General features: G+C 46.5%; 1 long non-coding RNA gene across 1 annotated transcript; it reads left to right on the top strand.

The window, feature by feature from the left end:
- The first annotated feature begins 7,309 nt into the window (after positions 1-7,309).
- On the top strand, positions 7,310-8,203 carry LOC141754181 (uncharacterized). The gene is made up of 3 exons (XR_012590574.1): positions 7,310-7,388; positions 7,959-8,015; positions 8,110-8,203. It is a non-coding gene; the product is annotated as an uncharacterized LOC141754181 (long non-coding RNA).
- The last annotated feature ends 15,068 nt before the right edge of the window (positions 8,204-23,271 follow it).

Raw genomic sequence — 23,271 nt, 5'->3', positions numbered from 1 at the left:
ACAAGACATGATGAAAACAATCGGTGCAATCTTGTCATGAAAATAAAGAAATGTGAACGTCACAAATATCCCCACCCAATACATCTAATCCAACGTCATATCTAAAATGAATGTCAATGAACCGGTTAAAATAGGATGTATGACTAAGCTATTACAGGGCTGGCCACACCTTAAAAAAAACATACAAACCCCTACATCTTTGTTCAGAGCCTCATCTTACCTGCTTTGTGGGAATATAAAAGCTGTTCAGTTGAGGACATCAACCAGCAAACAGCAAAGGATACTAAACAGGTGGAATCAGAGCGCATCACAACTTCAGTCACTGCAGTGAAGACGAAATCTGTAAGTATTTTATTAGTGAATATTTGTCCAATTTCATTTAAAGCAAGTTGTGATTCCTGTATTTCTTCAATTATAATATTATGATATTATACATATTATTATATATTTGTGTTACACTCCACATATGTGCTTCTTGTGTAATTAATGCTTTATTGTGTGTGTACATCTAGAACTATGTTTTATGTTGGGATATGAAGTTGTTTTTAACTTAAAAGTTTAATTAAGGCAAAAAAAAGCCTTCCAGCAGGAGTGTAGATGCTTATGTTGACATGTATTTTTCCTCTAAATAAATGGCAGTAGTTTGTATTTATAGATACCAAAGTATTATTATCTTATAGATGCAGTGGATAATGTAATGAAAGTAATACAACTAATTGAAACATATGCTATGAGTGACACTACATTTTGGTAATTCAGAAATTTATAATAATGCCTTTAAATACCAGTAAGTAGTAGTTTAAATACATATTTAACACAACCTACTAAATGTCTTTAGTAGGTTGTGACATTATTCAGTTTTCATTACTAAAATGTATCTAACAAAAATCAAATTTTATATTCTTAAAAACAGAAAAGCACGTTCCCATAATGATGATGAAGATCTGTGTCATCCTCCTTCTGTTTGTTGGTAAGAGAAACTTTAATTCCACGTACAGTTCTTAAATTTGTCTGAAATGTTGGACTAAATGTGACACTGATCCAACAATTTATACTCAAAACAGCCTCTGGCAACGGACAGGCAATGAACACGACTGCACCTACAACCACGACCACGGTTGCACCGACAACCACCACCACAGCTGCACCTACAACCACCACCACGGCTGCTCAGACAACCACCACCACAGCTGCGCCTACAACGACAACCACGGCTGCACCTACAACGACGACCACGGCTGCACCTACAACCACGACCACAGCTGCACCTACAACCACGACCACAGCTGCGTCTACAACGACGACCACAGCTGCACCTACAACCACGACCACGGCTACACCTACAACCACCACCACGGCTGCACCTACAACCACCACCACAGCTGCACCTACAACCACGACCACGGCTGCGCCTACAACAACAACCACGGCTGCACCTACAACCACGACCACGGCTGCACCTACAACCACCACCACAGCTGCGCCTACAACGACGACCACAGCTGCACCTACAACCGCGACCACGGCTGCACCTACAACCACCACCACAGCTGCACCTACAACCACGACCACGGCTGCGCCTACAACGACAACCACAGCTGCACCTACAACCACCACCACAGCTGCACCTACAACCACGACCACGGCTGCTCCGACAACCACCACCACAGCTGCACCTACAACCACGACCACGGCTGCTCCGACAACCACCACCACAGCTGCACCTACAACCACGACCACGGCTGCGCCTACAACGACAACCACAGCTGCACCTACAACCACCACCACAGCTGCACCTACAACCACGACCACGGCTGCTCCGACAACCACCACCACAGCTGCACCTACAACCACGACCACGGCTGCACCTACAACCACCACCACAGCTGCACCTACAACCACGACCACGGCTGCGCCTACAACGACAACCACAGCTGCACCTACAACCACCACCACAGCTGCACCTACAACCACGACCACGGCTGCTCCGACAACCACCACCACAGCTGCACCTACAACCACGAACACGGCTGCACCTACAACCACCATCACAGCTGCGCCGACAACCACCACCACAGCTGCTCCGTCAACCACCACCACAGCTGCGCCTACAACGACGACCACAGCTGCACCTACAACCACGACCACGGCTGCACCTACAACCACCACCACAGCTGCACCTACAACCACGACCACGGCTGCGCCTACAACGACAACCACAGCTGCACCTACAACCACCACCACAGCTGCTCCGACAACCACCACCACAGCTGCGCCTACAACGACGACCACAGTTGCACTTACAACAACGACCACGGCTGCTCCGACAACCACTACAACAGCTGCACCTACAACCACGACCACGGCTGCACCTCCAACCACGACCACGGCTGCTCCGACAACCACCACCACAGCTGCACCTACAACCGCGACCACGGCTGCACCTACAACCACCACCACAGCTGCTCCGACAACCACCACCACAGCTGCGCCTACAACGACGACCACAGCTGCACCTACAACCACGACCACGGCTGCACCTACAACCACCACCACAGCTGCACCTACAACCACGACCACGGCTGCGCCTACAACGACAACCACAGCTGCACCTACAACCACCACCACAGCTGCACCTACAACCACGACCACGGCTGCTCCGACAACCACCACCACAGCTGCACCTACAACCACGACCACGGCTGCACCTACAACCACCACCACAGCTGTGCCGACAACCACCACCACAGCTGCTCCGACAACCACCACCACAGCTGCGCCTACAACGACGACCACAGCTGCACCTACAACCACGACCACGGCTGCACCTACAACCACCACCACAGCTGCACCTACAACCACGACCACGGCTGCACCTACAACCACCACCACAGCTGCACCTACAACCACGACCACGGCTGCGCCTACAACGACAACCACAGCTGCACCTACAACCACCACCACAGCTGCACCTACAACCACCACCACAGCTGCACCTACAACCACGACCACGGCTGCTCCGACAACCACCACCACAGCTGCACCTACAACCACGACCACGGCTGCACCTACAACCACCACCACAGCTGCGCCGACAACCACCACCACAGCTGCTCCGACAACCACCACCACAGCTGCGCCTACAACGACGACCACAGCTGCACCTACAACCACGACCACGGCTGCACCTACAACCACCACCACAGCTGCACCTACAACCACGACCACGGCTGCGCCTACAACGACAACTACAGCTGCACCTACAACCACGACCACGGCTGCTCCGACAACCACTACCACAGCTGCACCTACAACCATGACCACGGCTGCACCTACAACCACCACCACAGCTGCTCCGACAACCACCACCACAGCTGCGCCTACAACGACGACCACAGTTGCACCTACAACCACGACCACGGCTGCTCCGACAACCACTACCACAGCTGCACCTACAACCACGACCACGGCTGCACCTACAACCACGGCTGCTCCGACAACCACCACCACAGCTGCACCTACAACCGCGACCACGGCTGCACCTACTACCACCACCACAGCTGCTCCGACAACCACCACCACAGCTGCGCCTACAACGACGACCACAGCTGCACCTACAACCACGACCACGACCACGGCTGCACCTACAACCACCACCACAGCTGCACCTACAACCACGACCACGGCTGCGCCTACAACGACAACCACAGCTGCACCTACAACCACCACCACAGCTGCACCTACAACCACCACCACAGCTGCTCCGACAACCACCACCACAGCTGCGCCTACAACGACGACCACAGCTGCGCCTACAACGACAACCACGGCTGCACCTACAACCACGACCACGGCTGCACCTACAACCACGACCACGGCTGCACCTACAACCACAACCACGGCTGCACCTACAACCACGACCACGGCTGCACCTACAACCACGACCACGGCTGCACCTACAACCACCACCACGGCTGCACCTACAACCACGACCACGGCTGCACCTACAACCACGACCACGACCACGGCTGCACCGACAACTGCTGCTGCCTCTTCTGGTGTCATCAACAAAACAAGTTTCCTTTTAGTCGTAGCAGTTGTTACATTTTTTATTTTGAATTAAGAACTGGACTTGAACAATGGTCTTAATACCACCAACATTTAGACACTATATACACCATGTATTATTTATGAAGAGGCTGTATGATTCAACTTAATTTATTGTCATTATTTATCATGTTTATACCTTTGATTTGATACTATATATCTTAAATTCTAACATGCTTTAACTGTGACTTGTGTTCTTTGCAAACACAAACCTAATTTAATGATAACAGATCTCATCACATACTTAATCATACTGACAAACTTCTTTTGACATAATATACATGCAGGTTTTACTAACTGCTGTTAACACTGACACAGAACCATATGAGCCATATACTGTAGGCGGATAAAACAGCATGAAAAGCTCTTACATCCAATATAATCAAAGAGATATTTGATATCCATAATTCAGGTTTTTATTTTAAGGAATTTACTGGATGAAAACACTGTGCTGCATACTGTGGTGATTGTTCTGTCGTCTGCATCTGGATATGCATGTTAATATGCCATGTAAAGTATTCAAAGTATTAAAATGTAAAATGAAAAGAACCAGAGTGTACTTTGTTGTTGTTTTGTATGATGGAGCATCACACTCATGTTTGTTTCTTCTGGTAATGTGTAGTAAGTCCACGTTGGTCTCGTCATCTCTTGAAGCAAATTTGAATGATTTTAGTTGATAATTACACAACATAGGTAACGAAGAGGTTTATTTATTGACATAACAGCGTATTGGGAACAGTTTAGAAAGTTTTCACGAAGAGCTGGCCTTAAATAAACCTGAATAAACTTTATTTCTTCATAACTTTTCTTAACGTAGCAAAGTGCTTCTAGGGGAAATGAAAAAAGATGACATACAAACACAAATTCATATCAATAAAGACAATGAGCTCATTGTTTTCTGTGATTACATTTTCTCACAGATGATGTATTGTAGCAGGTCGATATTTTTCTTTTTTTCTTTTATTGAAATATCTCTAATAAAACTATGGAATAAATTGACGTGAAATTTGATACACACATTCATATTCTCCAGAGAATAATAATAAGTCCCATTAAATAGATTTGAGGTAATCATTTAAAATAGGTTTGTGTTTCAACACGTCTCTTCATGAAACAGGGACTGAATGTCACGTGGAGGTGAATTTGAGAGTCCAGATGCCAAGATGGCAAGAAAAAGACCTTATAATGCATTACTTGGTAACGTTTGTCACGATAAATAATAATTAGAATGACTTGGATGTATTTTTATGGCTATTAGTCGCTTACAATAAAGCAATGTAAGTGCAATTAATTTTGTTCTGGTGTAATTCAGACCAAAGAAAAAAAGATTGTAGAGGTGATCACACCCTTAAAACTCTGGTAAATCCATTCTCTCCTATAGATACAGTACAGGACATACAGGCTTTCATGCTTAACATACATTAACATGTCCTAGTCATAAAGCTCGGGTAGGTGTACAAGTGTAATATAACAATACCAGACAAATCTAACATCATATATGCATATAAAAATACGCACTTGACACCATTCTTTATTGAGTAAAATGTGCATGAATAACACAGTACGTGGTTGGCCACTCCTTCAGTTGAAATTGAAAAACATTCATATATTTCGTTGATGTCTTTTACCTGCTTTGTGCTGTAATAAAAGCTGCTGTATTTTCACAAGAGGACACCACTGAGCAAAAAGCAAAGGATACAGAGCAGGTGGAGTCAGAAACAATCGTAACTTCGAACTGAGGAGAGGTCAACACTGACCGACCAAAAGATATATCTGATATATACCACCTGAATTAAATCAAAGTTGAACTGGACATAGTGTGTTCGCCTGCTCACTCCAACCATGTTGTAATTTATTTTCACCTCCTTGTTCGTACCAGCCCTTCTGAGGCATTTCTGACATCATTCATCAACAGACATTTGTTGGGATAGACATCAGATAATTGACAAGTGCTGTTCTTACTTTGTTTTGTTCATCCGAATACAATGGAGAAAAGAATCTGTACAGTGCAGATTAATTTTACAAGTGTAACACCTGGTTTAAACAGCTGTTCACAAGCGAGGCGAGTGTGAATACGTAAATAAACAGATTTATTCAGTTATTATAATACATAAAAGTACTATAGTCGACTAGATGGGGCATTATAAATAGCTTTCAGAATGTAAACATATAAAAACATCCAGCTCCCTGTTCACTTGTGGGTTACAGGCCAGTCTTGCCCTGTCCAATATGGCGGCCACGTTGACGAACGATCCAGGAGTCAATACGGCGTCTATGTATATACAGTATGTCTATGGGGCTGACACATAGAGACAGACAACCATTCACACTCACATTCACACCTACGGACAATTTAGTCAACAATCAACCTAACCTGCATGTCTTTGGACTGTGGGAGGAAACAGAATTTTATTATTGGATGAATTATTTGCTTTAGGGAAAAAGAGTTAAACATGTCAAAAAGCTGGTGTTCCTCATAACTGTGGGCACGGTGGATGCTCTGCCTGCTTTTGAATTTGAATTGTGTGTTTTTATGCAAATAACAATGAAGTAAAGAATAACATTTACATTTTTTACGATTTACACTGACTTCTGGATGGTTGGAATCATTTTACGGGATGGTGGTGAAAAAAAAAAAATAGCCTGGAGCCTTCTATACCAGCTACTTTAACAAAATTAAACAAAAAAAAATGATCCGCATCGGCCGTGTATCAGGATTGTTACACCTACTTCCACTTTTATTCAAACACAGATAAAAATACAAATACTGGGCTTGATACAAAGTACGATTTATTTTGTTAATTTAATTATTCAGACCAAAGAAAAATGGACACCGCTTCAAAAAGTCTGGTTATTTTCTTTAGAGTTAGTACATTCCCTCCTGAAGGTGTGGTACATACTAACATACTCACATAAAAAATAAATACACAAGACAAAAGCTGTGGAATGATGAAAACAATCGGTGCATTCTTGTCATGAATATAAAGAAATGTGAACGTCACAAATATCCCCAACCAATACATCTATTCCAACGTCATATCTAAAATGAATGTCACTGAACCGGTTAAAATAGGATGTATGACTAAGTTATTACAGGGCTGGCCACACCTTAAAAAAAACATACATACCCCTACATCTTTGTTCAGAGCCTCATCTTACCTGCTTTGTGGGAATATAAAAGCTGTTCAGTTGAGGACATCAACCAGCAAACAGCAAAGGATACTAAACAGGTGGAATCAGAGCGCATCACAACTTCAGTCACTGCAGTGAAGACGAAATCTGTAAGTATTTTATGAGTGAATATTTGTCCAATTTCATTTAAAGCAAGTTGTGATTCCTGTATTTCTTCAATTATAATATTATGATATTATACATATTATTATATATTTGTGTTACACTCCACATCTGTGCTTCTTGTGTAATTAATGCTTTATTGTGTGTGTACATCTAGAACTATGTTTTATGTTGGGATATGAAGTTGTTTTTAATTAAAAGTTTAATTAAGGCACAAAAAAGCCTTCCAGCAGGAGTGTAGATGCTTATGTTGACATGTATTTTTCCTCTAAATAAATGGCAGTAGTTTACATTTATAGATACCAAAGTATTATTGTCTTATAGATGCAGTGGATAATGTAATGAAAGTAATACAACTAATTGAAACATATGCTATGAGTGACACTACATTTTGGTAATTCAGAAATTTATAATAATGCCTTTAAATACCAGTAAGTAGTAGTTTAAATCCATATTTAACACAACCTACTAAATGTCTTTAGTAGGTTGTGACATTATTCAATTTTCATTACTAAAATGTATCTAACAAAAATCAATTATTATATTCTTAAAAACAGAAAAGCACGTTCCCATAATGATGATGAAGATCTGTGTCATCCTCCTTCTGTTTGTTGGTAAGAGAAACTTTCATTCCACATACAGTTCTTATATTTGTTTGAAATGTTGGACTAAATGTGACACTGATCCAACAATTTATACTCAAAACAGCCTCTGGCAACGGACAGGCAACGACCACGGCTGCACCTACAACCACGACCACGACTGCACCTACAACCACCACCACGGCTGCACCTACAACCACCACCACGGCTGCACCTACAACCACCACCACAGCTGCTCCGACAACCACCACCACAGCTGGGCCTACAACCACCACCACAGCTGCTCCGACAACCACCACCACAGCTGGGCCTACAACGACGACCACAGCTGCACCTACAACCACGACCACGGCTGCACCTACAACCACCACCACAGCTGCACCTACAACCACGACCACGGCTGCGCCTACAACAACAACCACAGCTACACCTACAACCACGACCACGGCTGTTCAAACAACCACGACCACGGCTGCACCTACAACCACGACCACGGCTGTTCCAACAACCACGACCGCGGCTGCACCTACAACCACGACCACGGCTGCGCCTACAACGACAACCACAGCTGCACCTACAACCACCACCACGGCTGCGGCTACAACCACGACCACGGCTGCGCCTACAACCACCACCACAGCTACACCTACAACCACGACCACGGCTGCGCCTACAACGACGACCACAGTTGCACCTAAAACCACGACCACAGCTGCTCCGACAACCACCAGCACAGCTGCGCCTACAACGACGACCACAGCTGCACCTACAACCACGACCACGGCTGCACCTACAACCACCACCACAGCTGCACCTACAACCACCACCACAGCTGCACCTACAACCACGACCACGGCTGCGCCTACAACGACAACCACAGCTGCACCTACAACCACCACCACAGCTGCACCTACAACCACGACCACGGCTGCTCCGACAACCACCACCACAGCTGCGCCTACAACGACGACCACAGCTGCACCTACAACCACGACCACGACCACGGCTGCACCTACAACCACCACCACAGCTGCACCTACAACCACGACCACGGCTGCGCCTACAACGACAACCACAGCTGCACCTACAACCACCACCACAGCTGCACCTACAACCACCACCACAGCTGCTCCGACAACCACCACCACAGCTGCGCCTACAACGACGACCACAGCTGCGCCTACAACGACAACCACGGCTGCACCTACAACCACGACCACGGCTGCACCTACAACCACGACCACGGCTGCACCTACAACCACAACCACGGCTGCACCTACAACCACGACCACGGCTGCACCTACAACCACGACCACGGCTGCACCTACAACCACCACCACGGCTGCACCTACAACCACGACCACGGCTGCACCTACAACCACGACCACGGCTGCACCTACAACCACGACCACGACCACGGCTGCACCGACAACTGCTGCTGCCTCTTCTGGTGTCATCAACAAAACAAGTTTCCTTTTAGTCGTAGCAGTTGTTACATTTTTTATTTTGAATTAAGAACTGGACTTGAACAATGGTCTTAATACCACCAACATTTAGACACTATATACACCATGTATTATTTATGAAGAGGCTGTATGATTCAACTTAATTTATTGTCATTATTTATCATGTTTATACCTTTGATTTGATACTATATATCGTAAATTCTAACATGCTTTAACTGTGACTTGTGTTCTTTGCAAACACAAACCTAATTTAATGATAACAGATCTCATCACATACTTAATCATACTGACAAACTTCTTTTGACATAATATACATGCAGGTTTTACTAACTGCTGTTAACACTGACACAGAACCATATGAGCCAGATACTGTAGGCGGATAAAACAGCATGAAAAGCTCTTACATCCAATATAATCAAAGAGATATTTGATATCCATAATTCAGGTTTTTATTTTAAGGAATTTACTGGATGAAAACACTGTGCTGCATACTGTGGTGATTGTTCTGTCGTCTGCATCTGGATATGCATGTTAATATGCCATGTAAAGTATTCAAAGTATTAAAATGTAAAATGAAAAGAACCAGAGTGTACTTTGTTGTTGTTTTGTATGATGGAGCATCACACTCATGTTTGTTTCTTCTGGTAATGTGTAGTAAGTCCACGTTGGTCTCGTCATCTCTTGAAGCAAATTTGAATGATTTTAGTTGATAATTACACAACATAGGTAACGAAGATGTTTATTTATTGACATAACAGCGTATTGGGAACAGTTTAGAAAGTTTTCACAAAGAGCTGGCCTTAAATAAACCTGAATAAACTTTATTTCTTCATAACTTTTCTTAACGTAGCAAAGTGCTTCTAGGGGAAATGAAAAAAGATGACATACAAACACTAATTCATATCAATAAAGACAATGAGCTCATTGTTTTCTGTGATTACATTTTCTCACAGATGATGTATTGTAGCAGGTCGATATTTTTCTTTTTTTCTTTTATTGAAATATCTCTAATAAAACTATGGAATAAATTGACGTGAAATTTGATACACACATTCATATTCTCCAGAGAATAATAATAAGTCCCATTAAATAGATTTGAGGTAATCATTTAAAATAGGTTTGTGTTTCAACACGTCTCTTCATGAAACAGGGACTGAATGTCACGTGGAGGTGAATTTGAGAGTCCAGATGCCAAGATGGCAAGAAAAAGACCTTATAATGCATTACTTGGTAACGTTTGTCACGATAAATAATAATTAGAATGACTTGGATGTATTTTTATGGCTATTAGTCGCTTACAATAAAGCAATGTAAGTGCAATTAATTTTGTTCTGGTGTAATTCAGACCAAAGAAAAAAAGATTGTAGAGGTGATCACACCCTTAAAACTCTGGTAAATCCATTCTCTCCTATAGATACAGTACAGGACATACAGGCTTTCATGCTTAACATACATTAACATGTCCTAGTCATAAAGCTCGGGTAGGTGTACAAGTGTAATATAACAATACCAGACAAATCTAACATCATATATGCATATAAAAATACGCACTTGACACCATTCTTTATTGAGTAAAATGTGCATGAATAACACAGTACGTGGTTGGCCACTCCTTCAGTTGAAATTGAAAAACATTCATATATTTCGTTGATGTCTTTTACCTGCTTTGTGCTGTAATAAAAGCTGCTGTATTTTCACAAGAGGACACCACTGAGCAAAAAGCAAAGGATACAGAGCAGGTGGAGTCAGAAACAATCGTAACTTCGAACTGAGGAGAGGTCAACACTGACCGACCAAAAGATATATCTGATATATACCACCTGAATTAAATCAAAGTTGAACTGGACATAGTGTGTTCGCCTGCTCACTCCAACCATGTTGTAATTTATTTTCACCTCCTTGTTCGTACCAGCCCTTCTGAGGCATTTCTGACATCATTCATCAACAGACATTTGTTGGGATAGACATCAGATAATTGACAAGTGCTGTTCTTACTTTGTTTTGTTCATCCGAATACAATGGAGAAAAGAATCTGTACAGTGCAGATTAATTTTACAAGTGTAACACCTGGTTTAAACAGCTGTTCACAAGCGAGGCGAGTGTGAATACGTAAATAAACAGATTTATTCAGTTATTATAATACATAAAAGTACTATAGTCGACTAGATGGGGCATTATAAATAGCTTTCAGAATGTAAACATATAAAAACATCCAGCTCCCTGTTCACTTGTGGGTTACAGGCCAGTCTTGCCCTGTCCAATATGGCGGCCACGTTGACGAACGATCCAGGAGTCAATACGGCGTCTATGTATATACAGTATGTGTATGGGGCTGACACATAGAGACAGACAACCATTCACGCTCACATTCACACCTACGGGACATTTAGAGTCAACAATCAACCTAACCTGCATGTCTTTGGACTGTGGGAGGAAACAGAATTTTATTATTGGATGAATTATTTGCTTTAGGGAAAAAGAGTTAAACATGTCAAAAAGCTGGTGTTCCTTATAACTGTGGGCACGGTGGATGCTCTGCCTGCTTTTGAATTTGAATTGTGTGTTTTTATGCAAATAACAATGAAATAAAGAATAACATTTACATTTTTTATGATTTACACTGACTTCTGGATGGTTGGAATCATTTTACGGGATGGTGGTGAAAAAAAATAAATAGTCTGTAGCCTTCTATACCAGCTACTTTAACAAAATTAAACAAAAAAAAACGATCCGCATCGGCCGTGTATCAGGATTGTTACACCTACTTCCACTTTTATTCAAACACAGATAAAAATACAAATACTGGGCTTGATACAAAGTACGATTTATTTTGTTAATTTAATTATTCAGACCAAAGAAAAATGGACACCGCTTCAAAAAGTCTGGTTATTTTCTTTAGAGTTAGTACATTCCCTCCTGAAGGTGTGGTACATACTAACATACTCACATAAAAAATAAATACACAAGACAAAAGCTGTGGAATGATGAAAACAATCGGTGCATTCTTGTCATGAATATAAAGAAATGTGAACGTCACAAATATCCCCAACCAATACATCTATTCCAACGTCATATCTAAAATGAATGTCACTGAACCGGCTAGTTAAGTTATTACAGGGCTGGCCACACCTTAAAAAAAACATACATACCCCTACATCTTTGTTCAGAGCCTCATCTTACCTGCTTTGTGGGAATATAAAAGCTGTTCAGTTGAGGACATCAACCAGCAAACAGCAAAGGATACTAAACAGGTGGAATCAGAGCGCATCACAACTTCAGTCACTGCAGTGAAGACGAAATCTGTAAGTATTTTATGAGTGAATATTTGTCCAATTTCATTTAAAGCAAGTTGTGATTCCTGTATTTCTTCAATTATAATATTATGATATTATACATATTATTATATATTTGTGTTACACTCCACATCTGTGCTTCTTGTGTAATTAATGCTTTATTGTGTGTGTACATCTAGAACTATGTTTTATGTTGGGATATGAAGTTGTTTTTAATTAAAAGTTTAATTAAGGCACAAAAAAGCCTTCCAGCAGGAGTGTAGATGCTTATGTTGACATGTATTTTTCCTCTAAATAAATGGCAGTAGTTTACATTTATAGATACCAAAGTATTAATGTCTTATAGATGCAGTGGATAATGTAATGAAAGTAATACAACTAATTGAAACATATGCTATGAGTGACACTACATTTTGGTAATTCAGAAATGTATAATAATGCCTTTAAATACCAGTAAGTAGTAGTTTAAATACATATTTAACACAACCTACTAAATGTCTTTAGTAGGTTGTGACATTATTCAATTTTCATTACTAAAATGTATCTAACAAAAATCAATTATTATATTCTTAAAAACAAAAAAGCACGTTCCCATAATGATGATGAAGATCTGTGTCATCCTCCTTCTGTTTGTTGGTAAGAGAAACTTTCATTCCACATACAGTTCTTATATTTGTTTGAAATGTTGGACTAAATGTGACACTGATCCAACAATTTATACTCAAAACAGCCTCTGGCAACGGACAGGCCTCGACTGGAGGGACAACCACGACGACGGCTGCACCTACAACCACGACCACGGCTGCACCTACAACCACGACCACGGCTGCGCCTACAACAACAACCACGGCTGCACCTACATCCACGACCACGGCTGCGCCTACAACGACAACCACGGCTGCACCTACAACCACCACCACAGCTGCTCCGACAACCACCACCACAGCTGGGCCTACAACGACGACCACGGCTGCACCTACAACCACGACCACGGCTGCACCTACAACCACCACCACAGCTGCACCTACAACCACGACCACGGCTGCGCCTACAACAACAACCACAGCTACACCTACAACCACGACCACGGCTGTTCAAACAACCACGACCACGGCTGCACCTACAACCACGACCACGGCTGTTCCAACAACCACGACCGCATCTGCACCTACAACCACGACCACGGCTGCGCCTACAACGACAACCACAGCTGCACCTACAACCACCACCACGGCTGCGGCTACAACCACGACCACGGCTGCTCCTACAACCACCACCACAGCTGCGGCTACAACCACGACCACGGCTGCGCCTACAACGACAACCACGGTTGCACCTACAACCACGACCACGGCTGCACCTACAACCACAACCACGACCACGGCTGCGCCTACAACGACAACCACAGCTGCACCTACAACCACGACCACGGCTGCACCTACAACCACGACCACGGCTGCACCTACAACCACAACCACAGCTGCTCCGACAACCACCACAGCTGCGCCTACAACGACGACCACGGCTGCACCTACAACCACGACCACGGCTGTTCCAACAACCACGACCACGGCTGCACCTACAACCACGACCACGGATGCACCTACAACCACGACCACGGCTGCGCCTACAACGACAACCACAGCTGCACCTACAACCACCACCACAGCTGCACCTACAACCACGACCACGGCTGCACCTACAACCACCACCACAGCTGCTCCGACAACCACCACCACAGCTGCGCCTACAACCACGACCACAGCTGCACCTACAACCACGACCACGGCTGCACCTACAACCACAACCACAGCTGCTCCTACAACCACGACCACGGCTGCGCCTACAACGACAACCACAGCTGCACCTACAACCACCACCACAGCTGCACCTACAACCACGACCACGGCTGCTCCGACAACCACCACCACAGCTGCACCTACAACCACGACCACGGCTGCACCTACAACCACCACCACAGCTGCGCCGACAACCACCACCACAGCTGCTCCGACAACCACCACCACAGCTGCGCCTACAACGACGACCACAGCTGCACCTACAACCACGACCACGGCTGCACCTACAACCACCACCACAGCTGCACCTACAACCACGACCACGGCTGCGCCTACAACGACAACCACAGCTGCACCTACAACCACCACCATAGCTGCACCTACAACCACGACCACGGCTGCTCCGACAACCACCACCACAGCTGCACCTACAACCACGACCACGGCTGCGCCTACAACGACAACCACAGCTACACCTACAACCACCACCACAGCTGCACCTACAACCACGACCACGGCTGCTCCGACAACCACCACCACAGCTGCACCTACAACCACGACCACGGCTGCACCTACAACCACCACCACAGCTGCTCCAACAACCACCACCACAGCTGCGCCTACAACCACGACAACGGCTGCACCTACAACCACGACCACGGCTGCACCTACAACCACCACCACAGCTGCACCTACAACCACGACCACGGCTGCGCCTACAACGACAACTACAGCTGCACCTACAACCACGACCACGGCTGCTCCGACAACCACTACCACAGCTGCACCTACAACCACGACCACGGCTGCACCTACAACCACCACCACAGCTGCTCCGACAACCACCACCACAGCTGCGCCTACAACGACGACCACAGTTGCACCTACAACCACGACCACGGCTGCTCCGACAACCACTACCACAGCTGGACCTACAACCACGACCACGGCTGCTCCGACAACCACCACCACAGCTGCACCTACAACCACGACCGCGGCTGCACCTACAACCACCACCACAGCTGCGCCGACAACCACCACCACAGCTGCTCCGACAACCACCACCACAGCTGCGCCTACAACGACGACCACAGAAGCACCTACAACCACGACCACGGCTGCACCTACAACCACCACCACAGCTGCACCTACAACCACCACCACAGCTGCACCTACAACCATGACCACGGCTGCACCTACAACCACCACCACAGCTGCTCCGACAACCACCACCGCAGCTGCGCCTACAACGACGACCACAGCTGCACCTACAACCACGACCACGGCTGCTCCGACAACCACCACCACAGCTGCACCTACAACCACGACCACGGCTGCTCCGACAACCACCACCACAGCTGCACCTACAACCACGACCACGGCTGCTCCGACAACCACCACCACAGTTGCACCTACAACCACCACCACAGCTGCTCCGACAACCACCACCGCAGCTGCGCCTACAACGACGACCACAGCTGCACCTACAACCACGACCACGGCTGCACCTACAACCACCACCACAGCTGCACCTACAACCACCACCACAGCTGCACCTACAACCACGACCACGGCTGCGCCTACAACGACAACCACAGCTGCACCTACAACCACCACCACAGCTGCACCTACAACCACGACCACGGCTGCTCCGACAACCACCACCACAGCTGCACCTACAACCACGACCACGGCTGCTCCGACAACCACCACCACAGCTGCACCTACAACCACGACCACGGCTGCGCCTACAACGACAACCACAGCTGCACCTACAACCACCACCACAGCTGCACCTACAACCACGACCACGGCTGCTCCGACAACCACCACCACAGCTGCACCTACAACCACGACCACGGCTGCTCCGACAACCACCACCACAGCTGCGCCTACAACGACGACCACAGTTGCACCTACAACAACGACCACGGCTGCTCCGACAACCACTACCACAGCTGCACCTACAACCACGACCACGGCTGCACCTACAACCACGACCACGGCTGCTCCGACAACCACCACCACAGCTGCACCTACAACCGCGACCACGGCTGCACCTACAACCACCACCACAGCTGCTCCGACAACCACCACCACAGCTGCGCCTACAACGACGACCACAGCTGCACCTACAACCACGACCACGGCTACACCTACAACCACCACCACAGCTGCACCTACAACCACGACCACGGCTGCGCCTACAACGACAACCACAGCTGCACCTACAACCACCACCACAGCTGAACCTACAACCACGACCACGGCTGCTCCGACAACCACCACCACAGCTGCACCTACAACCACGACCACGGCTGCGCCTACAACGACAACCACAGCTGCACCTACAACCACCACCACAGCTGCACCTACAACCACGACCACGGCTGCACCTACAACCACCACCACAGCTGCTCCGACAACCACCACCACAGCTGCGCCTACAACCACGACCACAGCTGCACCTACAACCACGACCACGGCTGCACCTACAACCACAACCACAGCTGCTCCTACAACCACGACCACAGCTGCGTCTACAACGACAACCACAACTGCACCTACAACCACCACCACAGCTGCACCTACAACCACGACCACGGCTGCTCCGACAACCACCACCACAGCTGCACCTACAACCACGACCAAGGCTGCACCTACAACCACCACCACAGCTGCGCCGACAACCACCACCACAGCTGCTCCGACAACCACCACCACAGCTGCGCCTACAACGACGACCACAGCTGCACCTACAACCACGACCACGGCTGCACCTACAACCACCACCACAGCTGCACCTACAACCACGACCACGGCTGCGCCTACAACGACAACCACAGCTGCACCTACAACCACCACCACAGCTGCACCTACAACCACGACCACGGCTGCTCCGACAACCACCACCACAGCTGCACCTACAACCACGACCACGGCTGCTCCGACAACCACCACCACAGCTGCACCTACAACCACGACCACGGCTGCGCCTACAACGACAACCACAGCTGCACCTACAACCACCACCACAGCTGCACCTACAACCACGACCACGGCTGCTCCGACAACCACCACCACAGCTGCACCTACAACCACAACCACGGCTGCACCTACAACCACGACCACGGCTGCTCCGACAACCACCACCACAGCTGCACCTACAACCACGAACACGGCTGCACCTACAACCACCATCACAGCTGCGCCGACAACCACCACCACAGCTGCTCCGTCAACCACCACCACAGCTGCGCCTACAACGACGACCACAGCTGCACCTACAACCACGACCACGGCTGCACCTACAACCACCACCACAGCTGCACCTACAACCACGACCACGGCTGCGCCTACAACGACAACCACAGCTGCACCTACAACCACCACCACAGCTGCACCTACAACCACGACCACGGCTGCACCTACAACCACCACCACAGCTGCTCCGACAACCACCACCACAGCTGCGCCTACAACGACGACCACAGTTGCACTTACAACAACGACCACGGCTGCTCCGACAACCACTACAACAGCTGCACCTACAACCACGACCACGGCTGCACCTACAACCACGACCACGGCTGCTCCGACAACCACCACCACAGCTGCACCTACAACCGCGACCACGGCTGCACCTACAACCACCACCACAGCTGCTCCGACAACCACCACCACAGCTGCGCCTACAACGACGACCACAGCTGCACCTACAACCACGACCACGGCTGCACCTACAACCACCACCACAGCTGCACCTACAACCACGACCACGGCTGCGCCTACAACGACAACCACAGCTGCACCTACAACCACCACCACAGCTGCACCTACAACCACGACCACGGCTGCTCCGACAACCACCACCACAGCTGCACCTACAACCACGACCACGGCTGCACCTACAACCACCACCACAGCTGCGCCGACAACCACCACCACAGCTGCTCCGACAACCACCACCACAGCTGCGCCTACAACGACGACCACAGCTGCACCTACAACCACGACCACGGCTGCACCTACAACCACCACCACAGCTGCACCTACAACCACCACCACAGCTGCACCTACAACCACGACCACGGCTGCTCCGACAACCACCACCACAGCTGCACCTACAACCACGACCACGGCTGCACCTACAACCACCACCACAGCTGCGCCGACAATCACCACCACAGCTGCTCCGACAACCACCACCACAGCTGCGCCTACAACGACGACCACAGCTGCACCTACAACCACGACCACGGCTGCACCTACAACCACCACCACAGCTGCACCTACAACCACGACCACGGCTGCACCTACAACCACCACCACAGCTGCACCTACAACCACGACCACGGCTGCGCCTACAACGACAACCACAGCTGCACCTACAACCACCACCACAGCTGCACCTACAACCACGACCACGGCTGCTCCGACAACCACCACCACAGCTGCACCTACAACCACGACCACGGCTGCACCTACAACCACCACCACAGCTGCGCCGACAACCACCACCACAGCTGCTCCGACAACCACCACCACAGCTGCGCCTACAACGACGACCACAGCTGCACCTACAACCACGACCACGGCTGCACCTACAACCACCACCACAGCTGCACCTACAACCACGACCACGGCTGCGCCTACAACGACAACTACAGCTGCACCTACAACCACGACCACGGCTGCTCCGACAACCACTACCACAGCTGCACCTACAACCATGACCACGGCTGCACCTACAACCACCACCACAGCTGCTCCGACAACCACCACCACAGCTGCGCCTACAACGACGACCACAGTTGCACCTACAACCACGACCACGGCTGCTCCGACAACCACTACCACAGCTGCACCTACAACCACGACCACGGCTGCACCTACAACCACGGCTGCTCCGACAACCACCACCACAGCTGCACCTACAACCGCGACCACGGCTGCACCTACTACCACCACCACAGCTGCTCCGACAACCACCACCACAGCTGCGCCTACAACGACGACCACAGCTGCACCTACAACCACGACCACGACCACGGCTGCACCTACAACCACCACCACAGCTGCACCTACAACCACGACCACGGCTGCGCCTACAACGACAACCACAGCTGCACCTACAACCACCACCACAGCTGCACCTACAACCACCACCACAGCTGCTCCGACAACCACCACCACAGCTGCGCCTACAACGACGACCACAGCTGCGCCTACAACGACAACCACGGCTGCACCTACAACCACGACCACGGCTGCACCTACAACCACGACCACGGCTGCACCTACAACCACAACCACGGCTGCACCTACAACCACGACCACGGCTGCACCTACAACCACGACCACGGCTGCACCTACAACCACCACCACGGCTGCACCTACAACCACGACCACGGCTGCACCTACAACCACGACCACGGCTGCACCTACAACCACGACCACGACCACGGCTGCACCGACAACTGCTGCTGCCTCTTCTGGTGTCATCAACAAAACAAGTTTCCTTTTAGTCGTAGCAGTTGTTACATTTTTTATTTTGAATTAAGAACTGGACTTGAACAATGGTCTTAATACCACCAACATTTAGACACTATATACACCATGTATTATTTATGAAGAGGCTGTATGATTCAACTTAATTTATTGTCATTATTTATCATGTTTATACCTTTGATTTGATACTATATATCTTAAATTCTAACATGCTTTAACTGTGACTTGTGTTCTTTGCAAACACAAACCTAATTTAATGATAACAGATCTCATCACATACTTAATCATACTGACAAACTTCTTTTGACATAATATACATGCAGGTTTTACTAACTGCTGTTAACTCTGACACAGAACCATATGAGCCATATACTGTAGGCGGATAAAACAGCATGAAAAGCTCTTACATCCAATATAATCAAAGAGATATTTGATATCCATAATTCAGGTTTTTATTTTAAGGAATTTACTGGATGAAAACACTGTGCTGCATACTGTGGTGATTGTTCTGTCGTCTGCATCTGGATATGCATGTTAATATGCCATGTAAAGTATTCAAAGTATTAAAATGTAAAATGAAAAGAACCAGAGTGTACTTTGTTGTTGTTTTGTATGATGGAGCATCACACTCATGTTTGTTTCTTCTGGTAATGTGTAGTAAGTCCACGTTGGTCTCGTCATCTCTTGAAGCAAATTTGAATGATTTTAGTTGATAATTACACAACATAGGTAACGAAGAGGTTTATTTATTGACATAACAGCGTATTGGGAACAGTTTAGAAAGTTTTCACGAAGAGCTGGCCTTAAATAAACCTGAATAAACTTTATTTCTTCATAACTTTTCTTAACGTAGCAAAGTGCTTCTAGGGGAAATGAAAAAAGATGACATACAAACACAAATTCATATCAATAAAGACAATGAGCTCATTGTTTTCTGTGATTACATTTTCTCACAGATGATGTATTGTAGCAGGTCGATATTTTTCTTTTTTTCTTTTATTGAAATATCTCTAATAAAACTATGGAATAAATTGACGTGAAATTTGATACACACATTCATATTCTCCAGAGAATAATAATAAGTCCCATTAAATAGATTTGAGGTAATCATTTAAAATAGGTTTGTGTTTCAACACGTCTCTTCATGAAACAGGGACTGAATGTCACGTGGAGGTGAATTTGAGAGTCCAGATGCCAAGATGGCAAGAAAAAGACCTTATAATCCATTACTTGGTAACGTTTGTCACGATAAATAATAATTAGAATGACTTGGATGTATTTTTATGGCTATTAGTCGCTTACAATAAAGCAATGTAAGTGCAATTAATTTTGTTCTGGTGTAATTCAGACCAAAAAAAAAAAGATTGTAGAGGTGATCACACCCTTAAAACTCTGGTAAATCCATTCTCTCCTATAGATACAGTACAGGACATACAGGCTTTCATGCTTAACATACATTAACATGTCCTAGTCATAAAGCTCGGGTAGGTGTACAAGTGTAATATAACAATACCAGACAAATCTAACATCATATATGCATATAAAAATACGCACTTGACACCATTCTTTATTGAGTAAAATGTGCATGAATAACACAGTACGTGGTTGGCCACTCCTTCAGTTGAAATTGAAAAACATTCATATATTTCGTTGATGTCTTTTACCTGCTTTGTGCTGTAATAAAAGCTGCTGTATTTTCACAAGAGGACACCACTGAGCAAAAAGCAAAGGATACAGAGCAGGTGGAGTCAGAAACAATCTTAACTTCGAACTGAGGAGAGGTCAACACTGACCGACCAAAAGATATATCTGATATATACCACCTGAATTAAATCAAAGTTGAACTGGACATAGTGTGTTCGCCTGCTCACTCCAACCATGTTGTAATTTATTTTCACCTCCTTGTTCGTACCAGCCCTTCTGAGGCATTTCTGACATCATTCATCAACAGACATTTGTTGGGATAGACATCAGATAATTGACAAGTGCTGTTCTTACTTTGTTTTGTTCATCCGAATACAATGGAGAAAAGAATCTGTACAGTGCAGATTAATTTTACAAGTGTAACACCTGGTTTAAACAGCTGTTCACAAGCGAGGCGAGTGTGAATACGTAAATAAACAGATTTATTCAGTTATTATAATACATAAAAGTACTATAGTCGACTAGATGGGGCATTATAAATAGCTTTCAGAATGTAAACATATAAAAACATCCAGCTCCCTGTTCACTTGTGGGTTACAGGCCAGTCTTGCCCTGTCCAATATGGCGGCCACGTTGACGAACGATCCAGGAGTCAATACGGCGTCTATGTATATACAGTATGTGTATGGGGCTGACACATAGAGACAGACAACCATTCACGCTCACATTCACACCTACGGGACATTTAGAGTCAACAATCAACCTAACCTGCATGTCTTTGGACTGTGGGAGGAAACAGAATTTTATTATTGGATGAATTATTTGCTTTAGGGAAAAAGAGTTAAACATGTCAAAAAGCTGGTGTTCCTCATAACTGTGGGCACGGTGGATGCTCTGCCTGCTTTTGAATTTGAATTGTGTGTTTTTATGCAAATAACAATGAAATAAAGAATAACATTTACATTTTTTACGATTTACACTGACTTCTGGATGGTTGGAATCATTTTACGGGATGGTGGTGAAAAAAATAAATAGTCTGGAGCCTTCTATACCAGCTACTTTAACAAAATTAAACAAAAAAAAACGATCCGCATCGGCCGTGTATCAGGATTGTTACACCTACTTCCACTTTTATTCAAACACAGATAAAAATACAAATACTGGGCTTGATACAAAGTACGATTTATTTTGTTAATTTAATTATTCAGACCAAAGAAAAATGGACACCGCTTCAAAAAGTCTGGTTATTTTCTTTAGAGTTAGTACATTCCCTCCTGAAGGTGTGGTACATACTAACATACTCACATAAAAAATAAATACACAAGACAAAAGCTGTGGAATGATGAAAACAATCGGTGCATTCTTGTCATGAATATAAAGAAATGTGAACGTCACAAATATCCCCAACCAATACATCTATTCCAACGTCATATCTAAAATGAATGTCACTGAACCGGCTAGTTAAGTTATTACAGGGCTGGCCACACCTTAAAAAAAACATACATACCCCTACATCTTTGTTCAGAGCCTCATCTTACCTGCTTTGTGGGAATAT

This window comes from Sebastes fasciatus, chromosome 17 (genome assembly GCF_043250625.1).
Source record: "Sebastes fasciatus isolate fSebFas1 chromosome 17, fSebFas1.pri, whole genome shotgun sequence".
NCBI classification, from domain to species: Eukaryota; Metazoa; Chordata; class Actinopteri; order Perciformes; family Sebastidae; genus Sebastes; species Sebastes fasciatus.
The sequence above is the reverse complement of the archived record's forward strand: the minus strand, read 5'-3'. Positions and strand labels throughout refer to the sequence as shown.